The sequence below is a fragment of the Elephantulus edwardii genome, unplaced genomic scaffold, assembly GCF_000299155.1.
Source record: "Elephantulus edwardii isolate Elephantulus edwardi_28Jun2011 unplaced genomic scaffold, EleEdw1.0 scaffold00241, whole genome shotgun sequence".
NCBI lineage: Eukaryota > Metazoa > Chordata > Mammalia > Macroscelidea > Macroscelididae > Elephantulus > Elephantulus edwardii.
In genome coordinates, this window is record NW_006399991.1 from 3,773,896 (window position 1) to 3,780,908 (window position 7,013).

Genomic DNA, 7,013 nt, shown 5'->3' on the forward strand with positions numbered 1-7,013 from the left:
GCTGTATACAATCTCAATCTCTTCACCATCCATCCTGATGCTGCCAATTGGTCCAGTGGTGAGAATCTTTGTCGTCTTGACATTGAGCCTCAATCCATATTGGAGGCAGCAGTCCTTGACACTCTGCAGCAGGTGCTTCAGGTCCTCTTCAGTTTCAGCAAGCAGGGTTGTGTCATCCTCATAACGCAGATTGTTGATAAATCATCCACCAATCTTGACCCCACATTTGTCCTCATAGAGCCCAGCCTCCCAGATAATCTGTTCTGCATATAGGTTGAAAAGGTAAGGAGATAGGATGCATCCCTGGCGTATGGCCTTCCCAATTTTGAACCATGCAGTTTTCCCTTGCTCTGTTCTGACAACTGCCTCCTGATCCAAGTATAGCTTTCGCATTAGCATGATCAAGTGTTCTGGGATTCCCATAGCAAGCATTAAATAGTCAATTGCAATTTATCTACATTGCAATTCATAATTTCGTCACAACATATTGATTTATCAACAGTGGGAAACACTCACACACCCCGTGATCCAAACTTGTCTTCTTCTTTTGCTTCTCATGGTCATCGGTGAAGTCGGGATTCTTGGCTAGTTCAGCAGTTCAATGTAGCCAGGATCCGTCAGTGTGGGCAGAATCCGCCACTGTCTCAGTAGCTCATGTCCATCAGTGTAGACCAGAGTTCTTGGCTCTGAAAAGAGCCTTTGGGTCTTCAATGTTCAGCTCATTGTGAAGTTCAGAGAGAGATTTGCTAGGCATAGCCAGAGTTTATCTATTCTGGCTTTCCCGCTTTACATTATGGTGAGGCAAGTGGGGCATGCTGGGGCATGTTGAATAACAATATGGGTTTGATCAATCATGTTCAATACTACTTGTCTTCCCTTGGCAACACAGGCAGTAAACAGTCATATCTCCTTATCAAGGGTCCATACCTGTTGTGGTCAGTAGGGCCCTAGAGCCATTAGAGGCCTATTTGGACATATCAACTGTTCAATATATTTTCACAAATATTCTTAACATAATTTCTAACCACAACATAGCAAATCCATAACATATTTCTTACTCCTATTTCCAACATATAACATAGCAGATTCTCAATACATTTCTTATTTCTAACAGAGCAGATTCCCAATATATTTCTTATTTGTAACATATAGCAGATTCCCAATAAATTTAAATTTCCAAGTTAGGTTCTCTTAGCAACATGGGCAGTAACAAGTTACATCAGCTTTACAAGCAAGTTATTTTCAATTACATTTCCTTATCAAGGGTTTGCACCTATTGTAGTCAGTAGGATTCTAGGCCTCTAAGGCCTGTTGAGGCATGTTAAACTGTTAGTATATTTTTTCACAAATCTTATTTCTAAACTTAAGCATCAAATTCATAATATTTTTCCACAGCAAACATATTTCATAATATGTTTTACAGAAAATTAACAGCAACTTATGATCTTTCTTAATATGTGTTAGAGCAAAATTAACATATTTTTCTTAAACTTTTCCTTAGCTTCAGCTTTAACTTGCATATTAGTAGTTGGTGGTCTGTTCCACAACCAGCTCTTGGCCTAGTTTTCACAGCTGATGTTGCGCTTCTGCAGTGGTTCTTTCCACAGATGTAGTAATCAGTCTGATTCCTATGCATATCATCAGATGAAATCCATGTGTATAACCTGCATTTATGTTTCTTATAAAAAGTATTTGCAATTAATAAGTCGTTGATTGCACAAAATTCAATTATTCTATCTCCAGCCTCGTTTCTGTCACCGAGTCCATGTTTTCCAACTACTAATTCTTCTCTGTTCCCAACTTTTGTGTTCCAGTCACCCATTCCTATTAATGCAGCTTGGTTGCATGTTCGATCGATCTCCGACTGTAAAAGTTGGTAGAAATCTTCTATTTCCTCTTCTTTGGCTCTGGTTGTTGGTGCATATAACTGGATATCGTTAAATATAGTGGTATTCACTGGACTTCCTTGTATGCATATGGATATTATCCTGTCACTCACAATATTGCATATTTCAAAATGGATATAGAAATGACTTTTTAAACTATGAAAGCAACCCCATTTTCCCTCACCTTTTTATCCCCAGAGTAATATATCATGATCATCTGACTCAAAATGCCCCATGCCAGTCCATCTCATCTCGCCATTACCTAGTATGTCAATATTTATGTGTTCCATTTCTTCCTTAACAATATCTAATTTTCCTTCATTCATGGTTCTCACATTCCATGTTCCAATCACTAGTGTCTTCTTACAACTGTTCCTCTTCCTTTGCATTTCCATAATTGAAAGCTCCACCTCAGTTGCCCTATCTGTTAGTCTCTGTGTGTTCTGTTGTACATAGGTTTTCAGAGGCCTGCTATTTCAGAAGTGGATGACCAATCCTTCTTCCTAGTCTGTCTTAATCTGAATGCTCAGATTTAGAGAAGCATCTGACAGACAAGCATTTTACAGAAAAATGTGAAAGATAAACCCCTAATTGTGGAGTTAACCATTAGTTTCAGTGTTGTCTCTGACCTTGGAACAAGTGTCTTGACCCACTTATTTCCTTGCTTAATTGTGCTAATATGAAACCTATACTTGGACCAGGAGGCAGTTGTCAAAACAGAGCAAGGAAACACTATATAGTTCAAAACTGGGAAGATTGTGGACCAGAGATGTGTCCTATCTCCATACTTTTTCAACGTGTATGCAGAACAGATTATCCAGGAGGCTGGGCTCTGTGAAGAGGAAACTAGCACCAGGACTGAATGAAGACTCATCAACAGTCTGTGTTATGCACACAACATAACCCTGCTTGCTGAAATGGAGGAGACTCTGAAGTGCTTGTTTCAGAAGGTTAAGGACTGTAGCCTTCAATATGGATTGACTCAACATCAAGAAAACAAAGATTCTCCCCAGTGGGCTTATGCCAACATCATGAGAGATGGTGAAGAGAATGAGATTATTAACAGTGATAGTTTAGTATATGAAAAACAATTTAAAAAATTTTAAAAAAAAAAGGTTACAAGTTTGGGTGGCCTTCAGCTGAGGATGAACTGCTCCAAAATACTGAAGAGCAATGATGTCAGTCTGGAGACTAACGTGCACCTGATATAGGCCATGGTCGTTGAAATTACTTGCTATACATCAGAGAGCTGGACAATGACTAGGGATGATAGAAGAAGAATTGCTGCCTTTGAGCTTTGGCGCTGGAGAAGACAATTGAATATACCATGGACTGCTAAGAGAACAAACAGGTTCTTCCTAGAAACAGTGAAACCAGGCTGCTCCTTGGATGGAAGGATTCTGAAGCTTTGTCTGACATACTTTGGACATGTTGCAAGGAGAGGCCAGTCCTTGGAGAGGGACATCATGCTTGGAGTGGTAGAGGGACAGAGCAAGAGAGGAAGACCCTTGATGAGATATATTGATTCAGTGACTGATGTAAGGGGGGGGTGTCGTAGGCAGTGAGACAAGCACAGGATAGAGCAGGGTGTAGGGCTGTTGTACATAGGGTCACTATGAGTCAGATGCAACTCTACTGTACGTAACAATAATAACAATGTTTAAACAGCATGCATCAATGGGACACAGACACAGAAACACACGTACATTTACTAACCTGGAGTAAATTGTGAGACTAGTTGAAAGGAATCAGAGGGCAATATGCTTTAAATATATCTATATATCTGTACATCTGTATCTATCTATCTATATCTATCTATCTCTCCAAAGTACTGAAGAACAATGGTGTCACTCTGGAGACAGGTGCGTCTGATACAGGCCTTTGCAATCACTTGTTTTGCATCAGACAGTTGGACAATGATTGGGGGATCAGAAGGAGAATTGATACCTTTGAGCCGTGGTGCTGGAGAAGAGTATTTAGGGTACCATGGACGGCTAAGAAAACAAACATTCCTCCTAGAGAGGGTTAAATGGGTCTGCTCCTTGGAGGCAAAGATCCTGAGGTTTCGTCTGACATACTTTGGACATGTTGTAAGGAGGGACCGGTCCTTGGAGAGAGACATCATGCTTGGGAGGATGGAGGGACAGCACAGGAGAGGAAGACCCTCTGTAATGTGGATTGATTCAGTGACTGGGGTAATCAGGATGAGTGTGTCAGAGACAGTGTAATTGGCACAAGATAGAGCAGGATTTAGGGCTATAGTACATAGGGTTGCTATGAGCCACAAGTGACTCAACAGACATAACAACATATCTATCATCTATATCTATGTGTGTCTCTCTATCTATTTAGCTATATATCTATCTATTTATCTATATCTATATCTATATCTATCTATTCATTCTTGATTTATGGCCAAAGATTACCCAGGGTTATCTAAGACAACTTACTTTCACTTAGCACGTTTTTCTGTGGTCTTACTTTTGCTACCATGTACTCATTAATTTATGTCAATGTTGTTGGATGAGTGTAGTTTAATGTCTTTGCGATTGACACTTAAGGAATGTTATGGAAGATGCCCAGGCTCCTCATGAAGGTGTAGTGAGCATCTGACTCATCTACTGGTGGAGCAGCACCAGCATCACTATCTTTCAGAAGGCTGTATTTGGTTAAGTTTTTCTGGGTCCTGAAGCTCAGGCATCCACATCAGAGTTACTACATATTTCCCTATTGTCCCAGCAGAAGGAAGTGATACAGTACACTGCTGCTTTTGTTTGTTTGTTCTGACTGAAGTTATGGGGAAAGGGTCCTTCAAGTTTGAGGACTTTTGCTGAATGACCAGTAATACTAGAATGTTCCATAGGCTTTGATCCTTGGATCCTTTACTTTAGCCCTGGAAATTTTTTCAAGAGAGTCATGTTCTATGGGGGAAAAATAGAATGAGGACTCTGCTGTGACGATCTGTGCCAGGAGCACCAGTATCTCTTCCAGTCGATTAGCTAGGAGAGAACAGTTTAAAAGCAATATATGATTGGTATTATGGTTATGACAAGAGTCCAGAATGAAGGTTGCATAGTGGAGTATACTTGGGGGAGGAGGGACGGGGAAGGGATTGTGTACCAATGAAAGAATTTTTCTTTTATTTTTGAAAGAGAAGAGCAAACTGGGGGGGGCAGGGAGGAAAAAGTCAACAATGAATGAGTGGAAATCCAAAATCTCTGTAAACGTTCATTAAAATTAATAGAATTTTTAAAAAAAATTTCTTAGTGTGACCTGGACCATTCTTCTGCGTGGAGGACTAGACCAAGGCCTCGCTGACACTGAGACAATGACTCACAGCAGCCCTTCTGTCCTACTTATTCCAAGATCACCAAGAACACAGCTGAAGCCATTTCCTTCCCCATTTCAGAGATTAAGTGCCCTTGAGCAGTGGACCCTTTGGACCCATCTATCTGTGGCAATTGCCTGGCAGAGAAAACTGCTAATTCACAGGCCATCTCTCTCCCCTTCTGAAGCAAGTCTTCCATTGAGAAAAAGGATCAGAGAAAAATCCCTCATCTGGAGCAGTGAGCTCCTGAGCCAAGGTTATTAGACCAAAGGTGTGCTAAGGCACAAAAATCTCTACCACAGCAATGACAAGGAAGAAGCAGACTAACTCACATTCTACACAAGTCCAAAACAAGATGTCACCTCCCAAAAATGATCATAACACAGTATTAATGGATTTTCTGAGCCAGAAAGTCTAGTGGAACTTTCTGACACAGAATTCAAAAGAACAAGGATTGAATATTCTCAATGGGTAAAAAAACAAAGAATTACAGTACTCTGAAAGCAAAAACCAAGATGAAATTAAAGGCAATGGAGATAAAACAAATGGGATTAGAGACTCAAGAAAAACAAGAAACCACTATCCAGAATATGAACCCCAATGTTTCCGATTCTATCAAACATGTTGGAGGGATATATGAGCAGAGTTGAACAAATGGAACAGAGAAGCAGCAAAACAGAAGAAAGACTTCTCAGCACCTATCTGCTAGAACAAAAAGTAGACTCAAAAAGGAAGGAAAAAGAAGCCTAAGAATAATGAGAGGCACCATCAAGAAAAAAGAACATGTGCATAATTAGAATCCTGAACAGGAAGAAATAAGAAAAGGCAGCAAGAAAGTTGTGGAAGAATTACCAGAAGAAAATCTTCCAGACATAATGAAGAATGAGAAAATATATATATTCAAGAAGCTGAGTGAACTTAATATAGAATAGAAAACCCCAAAAGAAAACACCAAGGCATATCATAATGAAATTTGCCAGTACCAAAGGAGAGAATTCTGAAAGCAGCTAGGAAGAAGCAAAGAGTAACCTAGAAGGAAGAGCAAATAAGATTAAATCCTGATTTTTCAGCAGAAACCATATGAGCCAGAAAATAGTGGAATGACATATATTAAACACGCAAAGAATCAACTGTCAACCAAGACTATTGTATCCCCTACCTGCCAAAAGTACTGTACTCTGCAAAAGTGTCCATCAAATATGACAGAGATAATAATGCATTCTCAAAAAAAGCAGAACAACAGAAAAAGCAAAAAAGAGATGCCACAAAAAGCAGAATGGAATAAAGTAACCAACAACAACATCAAAAAGAACTCAACAAAATATTAGCAATTAAACCTTGCTTCTCAATAATTATACTGAATGTGAAAGGTTTAAATGCACAGGGAAGAGGTGGGAAAAAAGATAACAGATTGGATATAAAAACCCCAACACATCAATATGCTATTTAGAGGAGACACACTTGAAAAGTGAATATAAAGAAATAATAAAAATAAAAGGGTGCCTGCAACCGGGAAAAGTAAAGTAGATGAATGGGATCTTCTAAGAATCAAATCCCCATGCACATCCAAAAACTTCTCCAACAGGGTAAAAAGGGAAGCCACCAACTGGGAAACAGTATTTGGTAATGACATGTTAGATAAGGGACTTATATCCAGAATTTATAAAATACTTGAGAATTACAACAAGATAAAGGTAAATAATCCTATAGAAAAATGGGCACAGGATATGAACAGACACTTCACCAAAGAAGACATTCAGATGGCCAACAAGCACATGAAGAAATGTTCAAAATCCCTA